Source organism: Sinohyriopsis cumingii, chromosome 15, assembly GCF_028554795.1.
Source record: "Sinohyriopsis cumingii isolate HCF-2022 chromosome 15, ASM2855479v2, whole genome shotgun sequence".
NCBI lineage: Eukaryota > Metazoa > Mollusca > Bivalvia > Unionida > Unionidae > Sinohyriopsis > Sinohyriopsis cumingii.
Window position 1 is genome coordinate 5,217,699 of NC_142975.1, and position 18,217 is coordinate 5,235,915.

Genomic DNA, 18,217 nt, shown 5'->3' on the forward strand with positions numbered 1-18,217 from the left:
ATTTGTATCACTTATTTTATCTTCATTTTACTAAACAAATATTTAATGTGTTTCAAAAGGTGTACTGTGTGACTTTTCTCCACTTGGAATCCATTCACAGATTTAAGATTGCATCATCTAGTGAATGTCGCTATAGGTAGTTAACAGTGATTTGGAGTAACAGTGCGCTAAAGGTGTGTCAAGCGGGTGTGTTATTATTGACCAATCAGATCACAGAAAAGTATAAGGCAAATATAATTACTCGACACTTTCAACGCTCTGAATAGTAACCCTAATACGAAACAAGAAGCACTATCAGGTTGTCAGATATACAGGACATCTAAAATTTTCCTTCTCACTGTTTCAGAGCGGTCCCAAAAATACATTTTATACAAAACTCAAATGATCATTCAAAAGAATATCTTTATGACTAAAAAGTGAATTAATAATCTCTCTCTCTCTCTCTCTCTCTCTCTCTCCGGATATAACTTGTGTCCAATACATCAAACAAATATCTACAACAAAAGCAAGTCGACAATCACATCTGACATTTTTAAAATAAACAAGTTGTCCAAAATACTGGACAAAAAATGTCTTGGAACGGAACGCACAGAACAGTCAAAACTGCTTCTTATATGTGAGCATGCGCAATTTTTAGTTACAACAACAATGGCGGCTCCGGTTAAAAAAGGTATCATTTCGATATTAGGGAGCAGAATAGAATTTTTTTAAAGTTTTGTTTAGACAATTTTTTTAATGAAACAGTCCTGATTTATTAAGTTGTAAATCTGTTTTGATGGACACAAATTTGTCTTAATAGAACAACCTGGTTTATGGAATTGTGTATCTGTTCTGTTGACAAAATTGTCCTTAGTCATACACGGCCGTTTTTTGGGCACTATAACAAAAACATCATGTGCCATGTCTTACATTGTAGGACTGTATTGCATCAGTGCTTAACAATTTCCCATACTTAACTATAAACATCCGTTTGGCATAATTGGATATTTTGGAACTTTTGTTTTTTTAAAAAAAAAACAATTATGTCAGTCTATTTTGCAGTATAAAATCTAGCCCTATATAAAATCATGTGGCACATTTTTATTTGGTATGTAAATATTTAAATTCAGATTATCTTAATTATTTGCAGAAGAGAATCAGAGCATCAGACTTGTTGAAAAAATGTCATGTCGGTGAGGAAAAGTATGACTTCAGCAAAATTGTTGATCTAAAGGGAGGCATTGGTAGAGATGCAACAAAGAAGGGTAGACCACCAGGTATTACATCAGGCATGCCATCAAAGACTGCAGTGAAACCTGTTGCATTGACACTACCAGATGCAGTACCATCTGAAACCGAGGTAAGGTACTATTTTTTTTGTGTGTTCAGTTTTAAGGGCAGAAAGCATATTGCTTGTTTGCATATTAGATTGTAATCTTGCATGGTGAGGTTAACTTTATTGCAGGTCTCTGTTTTCAAACCTTCTTGTTCATATTTTAAGCCAACAATATTTAGTCCAAAACGTAAATGAATCTTTTACTGCCCAACGTGTTAGGATTGTAAAAATATATTTAACTCATAACGGTTTAAATCCATTTGAGTAATGTCTGCTGTACATTTTCTTCTTTAAAAAACTTAAATACACATATAAAAGTGTTCTGTTCCCTTATGCATTTGCACTGTGTGCAAGAGCCATGTGAGCAATAAATTATTTTGCAGAATCTCATCAAAATGTAAACGTTTACTGTTATATCAATAGATGACGTGTATTACCCAATTTTTTCTTTATTTTATTTCCTGCTGTCTCACTTTCTATGTTGAATGTCTATTGCAGACATTAGTGGAGGATTCAATTACTGAGAGATTACTTACCTCAGAAGAATAATCTTTTTAAGGAGTCTTCTCATGATTGACAAGACCTACCAAACATTTATGTTGCAGGATTTTGACAAAGATAGGATGGCCCTTAAGGTAAATTTTTCTTTAAATTTTTAATCTTTCTAGATTTATGTAGCCTAGCACTCCATACTCCAAGTTCCTGCCTCCAGAGCCTTACATTAGGGTAATAGTTATCGTATGATGGACATCTTGCTAAAAGAATGAATAATTGGAAATGAGTTTTGCTAGTAGAAGATAGTCACTTTAAACTAGTGATACTTTGTCAATTATACATATATTCAAAACATTATAAAATAATGTATGTATGTTTAGTCACATATTGTATCTTTTGTATATTATTGTTCTATATTTATGTGAACATTGTTCACTAACAAAATATTGTTTATGTACAGGCATCATATCTGCATGATATAGCAAAATTACCTTGTTTACATCTGGCATACACAATGTGCATGCCACTAGACCATTTTCTCAGGACCCTAATATGTGTTATAATAAATAATTTAATGCCACGTCCTCCTTGTAGAGCTTTACCAACCGCTCACTGCTTTGATCATGGTATCAAAGTCAAGACACATGACAATAAGAAATTGTGATCATGATTTGTTACAATATGATTTTTGTTTGTTATTCTGTTCATTATAATGTGTATTCATTTATATAAGTTTATACTGTTATCAAAGATCTTCTGTCTGGGTTTTTTTTCACAGACAGGGAAGTTTCTTTTTGCAACAAGAAGGGGGATGTCTTTCAATGAAGACATGCATTGAATCTATAAATGCACCTGCGATGTAACTAGATCCGAGTTGATAGAATGCTGTGGAGATAGGATGCATGTACCATACATTGGTAAAAAAAATAAAAATGATTTATCTGCAATGTCAATCAAGTCATCCACTTTAAAGATGCATATTCCAGTTCTGAAAGTTCTGTCACAAGAAAGTGAGATATAGCAATAACTTTGACCAATTACATGGTCCCTTTTGTTTTTTTTGTTTTTTTGTTTCCTGTTTCTGTCTAACCTATTTATTGAGTTATGCATGCAGTTTCATAGAATTTCACTAAAATAATAATTCACAATTGGAAACAGTGTTACACATCAAAGTCAAGTTCACTGTGTCACTAGGAATTGTAGCTTTACAATCAGAATAATACTGGGCTATGTAACTTTTGTTCAGCTTTGGAGAAACCTTGTATAAATCAATTCTAAGTGAATAACTGATGTCATTGTTTGTGACTTGGAACAATGATGTACCACTACAGTTTGGTTATGTAAGTGGTGTTTCTGCATTTGTTCTTTCTTAATAGTACAAGTTTTATCCCATGTACGATGACTCGTACTTGACATGGAAAGTTTTATTTGTCCAACACTATTTGTTGTTTCTGAATTATAAATATTCAATCTATTATTATAATTACCTATTTATGTGATTACAGACAGGTTTTTTTTAATATTATTATTATTGCCCACTTCATTGATCACGGTTAAATTGTTTCATCCCTTATTAATTATTCAACAGCTCAGTGGCTTTGATTGTTGTAACAAATTATGTCCACTTGTTAATGTAATGACACATTTTTTATTTCAGATTTTATGAGGAGAATGCCTGGATGCATCCACATTAGCACATTGACAACCATTTTAGACCCCTTTGATGCATTAATCCAGATTTTTCCGACTCTTTCAACAGGTATATAAATAATATTCCAAGTGCCAATCAGTATTGCAAATTACTGTGAAACCTAAGTTGTAAGGGTCAAAAGAGAATGATATTATAAATAAGTAATGTCATGACCATAATTGTCAGTCCATCCTTAATCTATGTTCATTTCAGTATTGCACATGTATTTGAATTTCATCTTAGACATTAGCATTAATATCTGACTGATATAATAACTTCTGGTAATCTGATTTCTGTAAGAAAGTGAAACTTTAAATTGTTTTCTGTCAGTGGTGATACACATATACAACATTAACATTACATCAACGAAACTCACGACAATTACAAATTCAAATATGAATAATAAGTAAATAGCCAAAATTTAAAGCTGACAAAATTGACATTTATATGATAATTACCAACTGTATGAATCTGTGATAATTGGTCCATTTTCCAGCCTAATGTCATTGTTTTACTTACATATTCAATAAATGTTGTAATATATGTTAAGCCATTATCTAGACTATTTGCTATATTTACTTTTGAATTTTCGTTTACAAATTCTTCACTGTAGTATTTTCAGTTTTATGAATATTACATTTCCGGATAAAATTTCTGTTTGTCACCATGCCCAATTATTACATCATGGACTGTCTGGTAATATGTAGAAAAATATGAAAATGCTTGCATTGCTCACAGTATGTATTTGCTTTTAAGTCACTTCACATTTTTCAGATGATAATGAGTGTGATACATATGCAGATGTAAGTTAAAATTTTGTTATGTCATAAATGACCTGCCCAGCCCCATCCCAACCCCACTTTAAAGTGTAGGTTTACATTCAAATCTAATACCTAAATTTCCCTCATCATAAAAAGGTGTGCATCATTTAAAATTGTTGGCTATAATTGTGTTTCTTTTAGTAAGATTTGAAAAGATATATCTTTGAAAAGTACATGACAGGAAATTACGTTTTGAACAATAAACTCATCTATGCAATATAAAGTTAATATCAGTAGATAATGCAAAAGACATGTCACAATAAAATATGGGGAATTGGCTTTGTTGATCTTCAGGGCTTTAAGACAACAATTTTTCTTTTTTTAAAACTGAATAATTAGCTTGTTACTCAGAATTGGTGGAATGGTTTTTATCTGTTTTGATGAAAAAAGCTTTCTTATACATACAAATTAAATTCTTATGACTTTGAGCAAGAAAATGAATCGTGTGACATGTGCAACAGTTCAAATTTTCAGAGAAAGTTTGTAATATTATATGAAATGTAAGTATAGGTATATGGAAAGATAACAGGACTGGTACACTTCATTAAGAGTAGAAATTTGAGAATAAGTTATCATTACCTACTGATACAGTCCTTAAGCCTGTTATATTATCCAGTACCACTGTAAATAATACCTGAACATTTTACATATCTCTAATGACTCCTGTATTTATTGAAATGTAACAGAGTTATGTGATATTTAATTTTTATTCTTCTCCAAAACATGCATGGAATGTGAGAAAACGTTCCATTTGAATGGCCTGGAGCAGTGTGTGCTAAATATGGGTAGATACATCATATGTCATGAAGTCCTTAGAAGATTCGTGTATTACTTCTTAACTGGAAAGTAAGCATATCGATTCGTCTGAGTATTAATTTAAAATATTCACTTTATTGGGGGTTTTATCCCTTGTAATTAGGTTTTTCTTTTTCAGCCATAGCAGCATTGTTAATAAGGTCATGTTACTGTATTAAAGTTTATGAAAGCCCTCTTAATCATTTCCTTTATTGAACTGCAGGTGTATGCTTAAGATATTATCATTGTTATTAACTACCTCTTTTCTTGGTCGTGTTTGATATAATCTTCAATCGTTGGCATATACATAGAATTAAAGGTACAGATCATGCATTGTGCCAATAATTGTATCGATTCCGTGTTCATTTCTGAAGCAGATGAATATGAAAAAATATTTTTGAAGCATCCAGTTTAAATATCATTCTTGGGGGAACAACTGGCCTTTTACTTGAAATTGTCTCAATATTCTGTGGTAATATTTGCAATTATTATAAAACTGCAGTACTGCTCCGGTAGCCTAGTCGATAGAGCGGCTGCCTCGGATGCGGGAGGTCGTGGTATCGATCCCTGGCAGAGTCATACCAAAGACATACAAAAATGGTACTAACAGCTGCCTCGCTTGGCTCAGCATTAAGAGGTTAGTGTTAGGACTGGTCAGTCTGGTGTCAGGATAATGTGACTGGGTGGGACCTCATGCAACATGTCAGCAGCATGATGCCCCAATGCTAGACATCACTATAAACTGCCACAATGCAGACATCATAGCGATATGACTGAAAAATTGTTAAAGCTACGTTACAAATCCAAATCACACACTCACACAAATACATTTAAATTTGTACAATATTATATTTGTAACACTTGGATTCATCTGAGCTAGCCAAGGTTCCTATATGATAGCCCTATCTACACCTTCGCATATCGCGCAAATATTTCAGTGCTGCAGGTCTGTAAAATTCATTTTATGTGGCAGCAAACCACTGTATCCAATCAAAAATAAGTTGTTAAAATGTGTACACTGTTCCTACATGACCGAGACAAGGAGAGAACACAACTTGCATAAGCAATTTTCCAGTGCTGGTCCGTGTTTGGACAAATGCCTTTCACTCAAATACACCTGGAACTTTGGCTAGCAAAGATGCACTTGGATTATATTTTCAGAAGATTAATTTGATTTTCTGAATTGGCAAAACATGTTTCTATCTTTGAAGATGACACCACTCTTTCCAGAATTCAGAAAGAAATACCAGTATTTTTCAACCTTCTTTCAAATTTGAAGGAGAAATTTCCATTTGTCACTCTAAACAACATCCTTCCCTATTTTTAAAAAAAAAACCGTTTTTGATCCGTTCGTTAAAAAAGCGTGCCCATCACAATTACCAAATGAAGGAGATATTGATGACCTGTCGTTTTTTCCTCAGCTTCCACAGATTAGAAAGAGAGGAACATTTGTTGCAGATAAGAAAGGGTCAAGACTGAAGGACATTTGCTCCAAATTTGCCAAGGGACATCCACATCTGCTGCCAGGAGTGTTTACACTGTTTTGCCCACGTTGTAAGCATAAGTAAGATATTGTCAGAAAAACAAACTGAATCATGTAACAGAGTATATTTTACCCAAAGATTGTCTTAATGGCATTACATTAGCTGCACACTGGTATCACCAAACTCCAGTTTGATGAGTTCTTATTTGCTCAAAAGGCTACCAAGTTTATCTATCACTGTTTCAATCTGGAATTTACTTAATTTAAGGATTTGTTTGTCTCTATATTTACAACATGTGGTCCGAGTTACGAGTTGAAGGCATATCCACAGTATTGTAAATTAAATTCCCAAGTGGTCGAACAGTCCAACTCAAGATTGCAGAGATTAAAGGGCTCCCTGTCTTACATGACACAAAATAATTTCATGAAACATTGTAAATTTTACTTATGGGGCCAAAATCAAGAGATGCTTTCTAAAAACAGATGATGCAGCACATGACCCTAAAGATGGCAGTTATTGCTGGCATCAAGCAAGACAGTTATTCCATGAAAAATTACCCAGAGAACCCAGGCTATGATCTCTGATTACCATGAAATTTTGTCCATGTGTACATCTATGTAAATGATGGCAGCATGCAAATTTTCAGTACAAAATTTCCAGTTACTTATAAAGTTCTAGCCAGTTGAAATGGCATGGGGTAGCATAGTGTTTTTACTTGCAAAATTATCAGCTTACAATGAAGGGTTTTCAGTGCGTTTAACTTCTCACATTATCTCAATATTTACAGCACTACGTGTTTGTGGTCTTGGGAGTTTGAGACATAGCTCAGACTTTAAACATCTCAGATATTTATAGAGATATACACCCCTTAAATTTGGCCTTTTGTTCGTTAAAGATTTTTGTCTTCCGATTTTAAGTTAGCTTCTGCCTGGTTGTCCATCACAAACACCAGATATGAAGCTTACACCTACATGGGTTGTACCAAATTGATCTCATCTGATCATGTTTATTGTTAAGCTGTACCTGGGGTTCAAACACGAGACAAATCACAATGCAAACTGTGTATCCTCTTTACAAATGTGGTTTGACCATGTAGGCAATGACCTAGCATAATGAATTTTTATATGATCGGAATCCATAGCTGTATTTGTACCACTGTTCCAGGCTGGAGCCAATGGATTTGTTTATCATTACTGAAATTTCCACAGGGAACCAATCAGTACAAATAAAAAATTAATCTAAAATACCTTCAGAGATGACTTCACAGTGAAGTTCTTGTTATAAGTTCACCAGAATTTCTTTGAGAGTCTGGATTGTAAACAAACCAACTTGCAGTGGAACACAGATTTCACTTCTGGATCATTACCAAGGCCTTATTACTCACTGTACACTGTTGACAAAATATACACACACAAACACACAGACAAAATACACACAGACAAAATACACACAAGACAAAATACACACAGACAAACACACACAGACAACCATTCCCTAAGCTATATTCTGAAGAAATACCTTTAAATCCATGCCAAGAATGACTAAATTTACCTCTTGTAACACCAACAAAATGAGAAAAAAATGCTCCAAAAATAGACTAGGGCTACATTCATGGGCACTAAACTGGAAGTACTGATTGTGACCTGATTCCTAACAGGGTTAGAAAATTTTACCGGAATGGAAAAAACTTTCATCTGTAATAAAATGTGTCTGAAATAATGCTGCAAAGCTTAAGGAATTTGATCCATGAATATAACAGAGGTTTTTATTTTACACCATTGTAACAGAAACACAAGGAAGTGGAAAATGGCCAACTGTCAAAAATGCATTAAAAGTTTAAAAGTGATTTTATTAATCAAGATAAACACTTGAAATAAACTGTAATTAGTTTTGAGTAATAGCACATATTTGGAAATTGCTAGAAATTAAATTTGTTAAACTTTACTAGCAAATTCATTTTTAAAAACTGATAAACATTTTTGTATAGCAGCTTTAATTCAAATTAAATTTTCGTGAAAATTTAAAACCTGAAGTTGAAAAATTTTGTTCTTTGGCAACATGTCTTCATTCCTTTATCATGAACATGAATGGTTTTCCTTATCGGGTGTGAAGTAATTAAACTTGGGCCTGTCAATAATAGGCAACACCTGAAATCTCGTATCATCGAAATAAACAAGTTAAGGGTACTAACCAAGGAAGTGATGTCATTTCCACTGATGAAGGGGAGGAGCTCTCAGATGTTAAGCTTCCAATAGTATTGAAGAGTTGGTGGAGTTCTTTGAAAACCAAGGTATCATGCCTCTTCCTAGTTATACAAGTGAGAGAAATGATACTTGTACTTTACATGCAGTTATTGTAACTGAAACCATGAAAGTTGACAATAAGAGGAAGAAGACTTTATTTTAAACCTGGAAATATTCCATATAAAGGGGTCACATATCTGACCGATAATACTCTACCAAATTCCAGTGCTGCATCAGTGACCAGAAGAATAGCAGGGACAAAGCTGACAAATCAGTTGTGGTACCAGACTCTTTGGTCTGGGTCTTCTAGAATTCTATGGCCATCATCCACAACAAAACTGGACCTGAAATAGACGGAAATGAATCAGTATAATGGGGCACATATGATCTGTAGGGGGAAAAAAATATTGAAAAGATGAACAAAATCATTCATCGGCATGACAATCAAGACAACATATGTGAGAGACCTGAGTTCCAAATTGTTGATGAAAGAAAAGGGAAACTTGCTTGGAAGCATATAATGATGTTTAAAAACTGAAACTTTAAGTCAGCAGAGTATAAGTTGTACAAGAAGGTAAAAACAATAAGCCTGTGCCAAATCCTGCTGCTTCAAATATGATGCTTCAAGCTGGACTACAAGATACACCAGTGGGCAACACCAGAGCTAGATATTTCCTTGTGGCCATTGACATTCCACCACATAGGAGAACATCTATGCAAAGGCCCTCCAACATTGTAGGCAAAGCTACTGTAGAGTTAAATACAAACTTTTTATGGCAGACAAGCTGAAACTAGTCAGACAAGTTAATGTCATGCGTGGTGTGCAGGATCCTACACAAATGAAGGTTGTTTTTGATGCAAGATACAATGCCATTAGCCTTGGATGTGAAAAGACACCTGGTCAAGGTTTATCTCAAACTGTTGGAATTGCCTGTGAAACGGTTACAGAGAAAAGGCTCAAATAGCAAATTCTTAGCCAAGATATTTAAGTACTCTGCAGTTTGATCTTCAAATGAATGATGGAAGACAATTATGGTGGTGATGTTAGAAATATTAAATGTCAGCTCCCCCAAGTACTGGATGCCACTCTGCGCTGTTATTCTGGGGACTGCAAGAAATGTCAGCATTATTCAAAAGTCTGTGGGGAGGAAGTTTTAACAGTTGATCGATACGATCAGCATACCTGGGCCCTCATCAAGTGATTCATCCGAACATGATAGAAAATAATAAGAATATCCAACTAGAAGTCCCGAAAATGGAATGTGTTGTTGTAGAACGATTGCAACTGAACACAATGACACAGAAATGTGAGGCTGTGAACAGATCAATCAGTGTTAAATTACCTAAAAATGTCAACTATTAAAGAAAGTTTGAGGCAGGAGTGCATTCAACCAGACATAGACTTAATAACAGACTGGGAAAATCATTGAAAACCAAAGTAAATTATTTGCGAGGTATACTTTCACCATGGACTCTGAGATCAATGGATAAAGACTGTACTTTCCATGAGTTGTATGAAAAGCATCCACAAACCAGGCAACATATTCTGACAAGATGAGTATATATGATACAGGTTCATCTGCGGTACAAAACTCAGCAAGGCAAAAGGAAATCTGACTACTGCAAAGTACTGCTGGATTCCAAGGGTGATGACTCCTGTACGTGTGTTTATCAGAAGCCAGTGGACACTGCAGACAGAAATGAAGATCTTAGTTCATGTGCAAAATGACAGTGCTCAAAGACATCATGAAGAACATGATACAGAATTAAAAACTGTGGTCGGGAAATCCGTAGGTAACACAATGCATGTTATGTGCACTTTTGTTATTTACTACCACCTGAGACCTATGGAGAGGTCGAAACAGCTTTCTCAGGATATAAAGACAAAGGTAAAGAAATTAAAAAGCAAAATAGATCTATAAAAAAGAATCTAAAATGAAATGATTTACTGACTGAAAGAATAAAGGAATGTATTTAAGACAGAGCTATCATGCTAGCATGTTCTAATACATAAAGAACACCCTCTTTCTTCTAACCTTCTTATTCAACACAATCATCCATGCTTGCATGCATGTCATCAGTCAATAATCTCCATTTAATCCATGTAAGCAGTAAGTCAGACATGATTTGATATGGATGTGGGTGGATGTACAGGACATATCATGATACAGGTAATACCTGTAATATTCCATGTCACAATTTCAACTTTATCATGCAGTCTGGAAAGTCAACATGCCCAGTAACCTTTGCAGCACTGCCTATTGCTGTTGATGGAATGAGGTTTTATATCAACATTCACACCTAAACTATTGTGGTAGAAATGGGATGCATCAAGCTCGTTTGGAGTGTTTAGAATTCTCAGCTTAACTTTTAATGCCAGTCTCTGGACACGCTTTTTCTTCGATATGTTTGTCTCACGGTCCCTATATTACAACAGGCCTTATAACCTAGACTATTATATATAGAGAGAGAGAGACAGACAGACAGAGTCAAAAGCTCATGAAACAAAGAAAGTGACCACCTAAGGCAGTCTAAAACCATTATTTGTTCAGAAAACTCCTGACATACCTCAGTGGAAGGCAAAGACCTTTAAATACAAGACATTTATATATTTGCTGGGATGAAATTTGAATCGCTGTTGTTAGCCGGTGACAAAAAACATATGTGATCGTTACTACAGGTTTGACTGTGTGTGTGTGTGTTTGTGTGTGTATATATATATATATATATATATATATTATAACAACAAATATCTAAACATATGAACCAACATAGATCGGACATAAATTTTTTTATTGATCAATCATTATGATCTCATGTTGCCATTTTAACAAGAGTTCCCTTACTTTGCAAGATTTCTCCTTTCAACCTATTATAACTGATTCTGAGATGGAACATCCACTAAAGAAAACCTATTGGATTCACCGTATTAAGATGGTATATCCAATAGGTCTAAAGTTCAAAACACTATACGACATTCATTAATCAAACTATTTTTTTTTTAATTTTATGTCCCATTTATAATTAGTTAAGAATATTTTTATATTATTCTAATTTACAGAATAATTTAACTAGCGAAAGTATCAACCAATATCATAAAAATAAGTTTTCTTTAAAAATGAACAGGCATATTAAAATTCTCTTTATATTGTAAGCGACCTCTAATTCCTGTCTGCTAGGGAGGGTTAATTGAAGAAGTTCCACTCAACAGTAAAGTCAACCAAAAATGTTTAATGAAAGTAACATAGCTAAGAAACTGGAAAACGGTTACCAGTACACAATATTCATTTGGAATAAGACAAATATACTCCTGAAACACTCGTTGCATGCACTCTTGTATCGTAACAATTTGATACTGACATTACTTTCTGATGTCTTGTTCCAGGATCTTTTCAATAAAATGTCTCAGCACATAATAGTCCGTTTCAATGTTAAATAAATTAAATAATAATTGGAAATCATAGAGTGACCCTAACAGTCGAGAGTTTAAGATTTGCTTTGTATTTTTTTAACCCAGGTTACCAATGTCGTGGGAGATAACTGCACGATAATTCTGAAGATTAATTTACTTACTCAACATTTCTACGTAATTTTCCAGAATGCTTGTCTCTGCATATTGTTAAAAACACGGACGTTTAAATATTCCAGGTATAGCTTATTTTGCTAGCTTTTTACCTAATTAATGTCCACATAATTCAGAGTATTATTATTACTTTGTCAGTCCTATACTATTATTATTATTATTTAGCAATTTATATATGTCATTACCTAAAAGGAGTATTGGACTTCACAGATGTTATTATCGTTTTGAAGTTTACCGCGCTCTGCAGTTATATGATAAGTACCGTCTTCCACTCCAATATATACCCTTCGGTTTTATACCACGTGACGGTACTGAACCAATCAGAATTGGCAGACCGAATCCGCCAACGAATCAGATGTGGCAAACTGGCAAACCTCAGTCTATCCCAAATCTTGCGATATCGATCACATATGAATAAGGTTCAATATATTCCAACATATAAAATGTTCTCATATCTTATATCTTATTCTGTACAAAACTCTGAGACAAAAACTCTGTATCATAATATATCTATATAGTTTTCAGTAGTAAAACAACAGTTCTCGAATGGATAAACTGCGGCAAACCAATGACAGGGTATAATGATACTAAAAGAATTGCGGTTGCTGGGGAGGTTGCTACTATGCACAACACAAATTACATTGCTCAATAAATCTAACAGATTTTTATATAAAGTCGGTATATTTAAGATATTACTTTCGGCAATAAGTTCACTGTGACTTCATCTAAGTGTAAATGTATGTGAATCACATACCTGTAATATCTAACCATCGAGGTCATGGGTCACAAACGAACAAAGATGGCGTCAATAAGAACTTGACTCGATCGTTGAAAAGTTCGTTTACCGCGAAACTCGAACAACCTGAAACTTCATATTTACTACACGTGTCGTGACGTTCACATCAAGCAGCCACATGATGGAGAAACACATCTGGTGTTAAATGAGGTAACACAAGCATGTAATTTGTGCAAGAAACGGTGCTGAATGTAAAATGTCAAACCTTGACAAGCGAAGTGTAATATAATGATCAACATGGTAATAGCTAAAACGTATTGACAGAGATTTCCAACCTACATAATAAATATGGGATTACCTAATTGGTAATTCAGTATAGTCTGACTCCATGGACTGCAGGAAGTCTGAGAACATGCCTATGAAGTGGCGCATTATCGAAAATAGGGAGCAGTTATACGTAAAAATTAATGTAACCACAAAGCAACTAATTTGCCACAACTACATGCTCCTGCACTGCCCAAGGTCCAATGAGCTAAACATGCAACACTAATATCTTAAAAGAAACATCTCTAATAACATATGGAGAATTCACATACAGTAGTAAAATCCACCCCAACCCCATTATGGTGCAGAACTGGTTAATCCAGAGTCTATTACAATATTATGATTAATTATTTATAAAATATTTATTTTCTGATAAGTGTTATGCGTACCATAATTTTTATTATATAATTTGAATTCTGATGAGATATTGAACATTCGTCAAGATATATTTGTAAAATTGTGCATTATACATAATAAAAATATTAATAAAAGTGTTTATCTCTATTTATTCAAAGGAATATGGTTGTAACAGTATCCAAATATAGTGAATAACTGTCATTTAAATGTACTTTACTAAAATTCTAAAATAATTACACTCACTACTGAAATGTTTGGTGTTGAACGCCTACATAACCAGTATAATTTCTACTGTAACTGAAAATAGAATAATGAAATGGTAGTGACTGTGCAAAGAAATAAATACCCTTTTCACCAGCAGATCCCACTGTCTCCTCAATCGCTTCTTCTTTCTTCTTTAATTTCCTGCAAAAGGTGTGATGCATTAAAAATGTGTGTGAAATTCACTGTGCAGTAGTCTAACAATGTAAGACTTATCACATGTTATTTTTGGTTTGGTAACACCAAAACAAAATTATATGATGCGTCTTACGTTTTAGAACTGTGCAGCAACTTTAAATGGGTTAACAAGTAACATTTTTACACTGGCAAAGAAGCCTAATACATAAGCAAGAATTGCAGATTTGGGTTCAGTACTTTGAAAACGTCTACAGTTGAAAATAATCTTGAGCTTTTCATCTGAAGGCTCCACTTAAAATAACATGACCACTAACATCCGAATAGATCCCTGGGGACTCTTCCCCACTTATGTGTTCTTGCAAAAACTGTAACGCAATGTCTAGCAATGGAAACACATTTTAAACTCTAAATAATGAACTATGCAACAATGTAAACATATGTCTAGAATTTAATTAAAGAACTATAAACATTTGTACCCTCCTAGAAGCTGCCATTGTTGCTGTAACTAAAAATTGCACATGCTCAGATATAAGAAGCAGTTTTGCCGTCATTGTTCTGTGCGTTCCGTTCCAAGATATTTTTTTGTCCTATAATATACCTCCTGTTTGAGTGTATTACAGTATACATTACTAAGGCTGCATGTCAGCATAAGTGGATTATGATATAACAATGCACTGAAAAGATGTTTTGTCAATATGAACAAAGTATTTATCTATGTAATAGTATATAAATTCAAGTGCAGTTTGTATCCAAGTTTGTGGCTTCCTTTCATGGTGCCTTTGAATTTTGCAACTCCAAACCAAGATTGTGAATACAAGCTTTAACAGCCAAAAACATCACACCCGATGCTCCATTGGTACATATAGGTTCGTTTTAGTACCCATCCACAAAATAAAGGTACTAATATTAGTAAAAATACTACATTATGTATTAATCTCAGGGTCTGTCCTGGAGTGGCATCTGTTAAATTACCAAGTCAGGATCCCAGTCTGTATTTGTAACTAATCAATTAGTGTTGCTAAGATCCCTTCCAAATCAGTCACATGTTAAGATAAGATCCCTTCCAAATCAGTCATATGTTAAGATCCCTTCCAAATAAGTCGCATGTTAGGATCCCTTCCAAATCAGTCATATTTTAAGATCCCTTCCAAATCAATCTATGTTAGCATCCCTTCCAAATCAGCCTATGTTAGGATCCCTTCCAAATCAGTCTATGTTAAGATCCCTTCCAAATCAGTCTGTTAGGATCCCTTCCGAATCAGTCTGTGTTAGGATCCCTTCCAAATCAGTCTTTGTTAAGATCCCTTCCAAATCAGTCTCTATTAAGATCCCTTCCAAAACAGTCTGTTAGGATCCCTTCCAAATCAGTCTATGTTAGGATCCCTTTCAAGTAAGTCGCATGTTAAGATCCCTTCCAGATCAGTATATGTTAGGATCCCTTCTGAATCAGTCTATGTTAGGATCCCTTCAATATCAGTCTATGTTAGGATCCCTTCCAAATCAGTCTCTATTAAGATCCCTTCCAAATCAGTCTCTATTAAGATCCCTTCCAAATCAGTCTGTTAGGATCCCTTCCAAATCAGTCTATGTTAGGATCCCTTCCAAATCAGTCTATGTTAGGAGCCCTTTCAAATAAGTTGCATGTTAAGATCCGTTCCAGATGAGTCTATGTTAGGATCCCTTCCAAATCAGTCGCATGTTAGGATCCCTTCCAAAAAAGTCGCATGTTAAGATCCTTTCCAAATCAGTCTCTGTTAAGATCCCTGGTACTTCTGAACAAAACAAAACTGGAACATTGGTACAATGCAAAGTTGTCTGAAGTTCAAGTGTGATTTTTTTTAAGGGAAATTCAGGAAGCAATAAGCTATCAGCAAATCAAGCAAGGTCCAGCAAAAGTAAATCTCAGAACTCCTGGCTGACAGAATTTTACTTTGTTCAGCACAGTAACCATGAGGATTCAATGGCTTTTAATTCTTTGCAACTAATGCAAACAACATATTGACATGCATCATTCCTACGTGTACATCCGTCAAAATAGGAGCACCACCTGTATGTAACATCTTCAATATGCCGAATTTAACATTCAAATTGCTTCTCTTCAGTATTGGTAAAGTACTATTATGGTACCTATGCTTTTCAGGATGATTTTAGCCATAAAATAGATTGATTGAAAGACAGTAATCACCACATGCTGATGTTTGCACAGTTGATTTTTGTTGATAAGTGTTAACACCTGTTATGGACAGAGGCAATATTACCTGCAAAGCCCCAATTAAACTTGGAAATATTATGCCCCCTTCTCGCAATGAAATGGTCAGTCCCAAATATTCATTTTTTCTAGAAAAACTAGCATATCTCAAATTATCAGACTGCATCAGATCAAGTCTGAAAATGCTTACATTATGGTCAAGAGCAACTTGGCTCTTATCAGGATTTGCTTAGAGAAGTTTGAACACCTGTACAATCCAGTCTTAGTGCAGTGATGCAAATTAATGACACTTGCATTACATTCAGACTACCTATAGAACTATTGAGAATAGCAAAGACTGCCTTTAATTACACCTATATTATGCCATCAAATGTATTATACAAACAGAAACTTCTTGTATGTTTTTATTTAATGTAAGTGTTGTTGTGATTATTTGAGTGTTTGCACAGATTTGTATAGTGATGATATTTGGCAATGCTTAGTCTGCCTACTTTATTCAGATTTCCATGTCCAATCATTTTATATAAGCTTATATGTAAAGTTAGCTTATTCTCCATTGAACAACCTTGCTTTTTCATCACCCTTAATGACCACACCTTGGGACCTCAAAACACACCTTTTTTTGTCTAAATGATTCCCTCCTCCCCAAAGCTGCTTGGGAATATACCAGGTATGTTGTCACTATCAGAAGCCTTCTCTGCCTTATGTCCTTCATTGTTCAAGGTATGTTCTAAGAACTTGTAGAACAGCTGAATGATGCATCCAGCATTGACAAAGGTTCATTGTAGAAGGGGTAAGCTCAACAATAGCGACAGGTAAGCTTTAATAACTGTCATTATTTTTACACCCCACCCAGCCCCAAAGAATCAACTCCATATTTACGTAATATTTTTAGTTCTAAATGATGTACGAAGTTAAAATATTGTTTTGTTTGCTGAATAACTTTTGTTTCTATGCAAGTTCCTTGATCAAATTTAAAGATTATATGAAAAGCTTTGAATGCTGGGGTCTAACGATCGGGGTCATGGTAAGTTAAGGACTGTATACTTTGTGTGTGTGTGATTAGGATTTTTAATGTAGCTTTAACAATTAATGGTTTCTACACAGCAATTTAAGTTAAGGACTGCATACTTTGTGTGTGTGTGATTAGGATTTTTAACGTAGCTTTAAAAAAAAATCAGTCATATTGCTACAATGTCTGCAGTGTTGCAGTTTATAGTGATGTCTAGCACTGGGGCATCATGCCGCAGACATGTAGCATAATGTCCCACCAGTCACATTATCCTGACACCAGGCCGACCAGTCCTAACACAAACCTTTTAATGCTGAGCATCTAGCGAGGCAGCTGTTAGTAACATTTTTGTAAGTCTTTAGTATGACTTGGCTGGGGATCGAATTGATGACCTCCCACTTCCGAGGCAGACGCTCTAACCACTAGACCACCATAGCAGTTGACTGCATACTTTGATTAAAAGTCCAGGCCATTACGACCCATTGGTCAGTCCAGTGAAGGATTATGAATGCAATTGCTGTGGGATTTCACAGGTTTTTTCATTTCCATTTTAAAACAGTTAATCAGATTTTTTAAAATCATTTTTGGAATATCTGCCCTTTTATGTACCATGGGTATAGTAAGACACTGTAACTTCCTTGAACACGGACTTGTAATACCTGCATTAGATTTAAGACATAAAAATGGTACTAGCAGCTTCCTTGCTTGGTGCTCAGCATTAAACAGTGTTAGGACTGGTCAGCCTGGTGTCAGG

At 34.6% G+C, this 18,217-nt stretch overlaps 1 long non-coding RNA gene across 2 annotated transcripts; it reads left to right on the forward strand.

Annotated features, from left to right (window-relative positions):
* The first annotated feature begins 1,137 nt into the window (after positions 1-1,137).
* Positions 1,138-8,778, forward strand: LOC149781203 (uncharacterized). Of its 2 annotated transcripts, XR_016414652.1 has the most exons (6): positions 1,138-1,339; positions 1,814-1,950; positions 2,589-2,727; positions 3,468-3,569; positions 4,275-4,303; positions 6,538-8,778. It is a non-coding gene; the product is annotated as an uncharacterized LOC149781203 (long non-coding RNA). The 2 variants fall into 2 exon arrangements; XR_016414653.1 differs by lacking the exons at positions 1,138-1,339; positions 1,814-1,950 and having other exon boundaries at positions 2,151-2,727.
* The last annotated feature ends 9,439 nt before the right edge of the window (positions 8,779-18,217 follow it).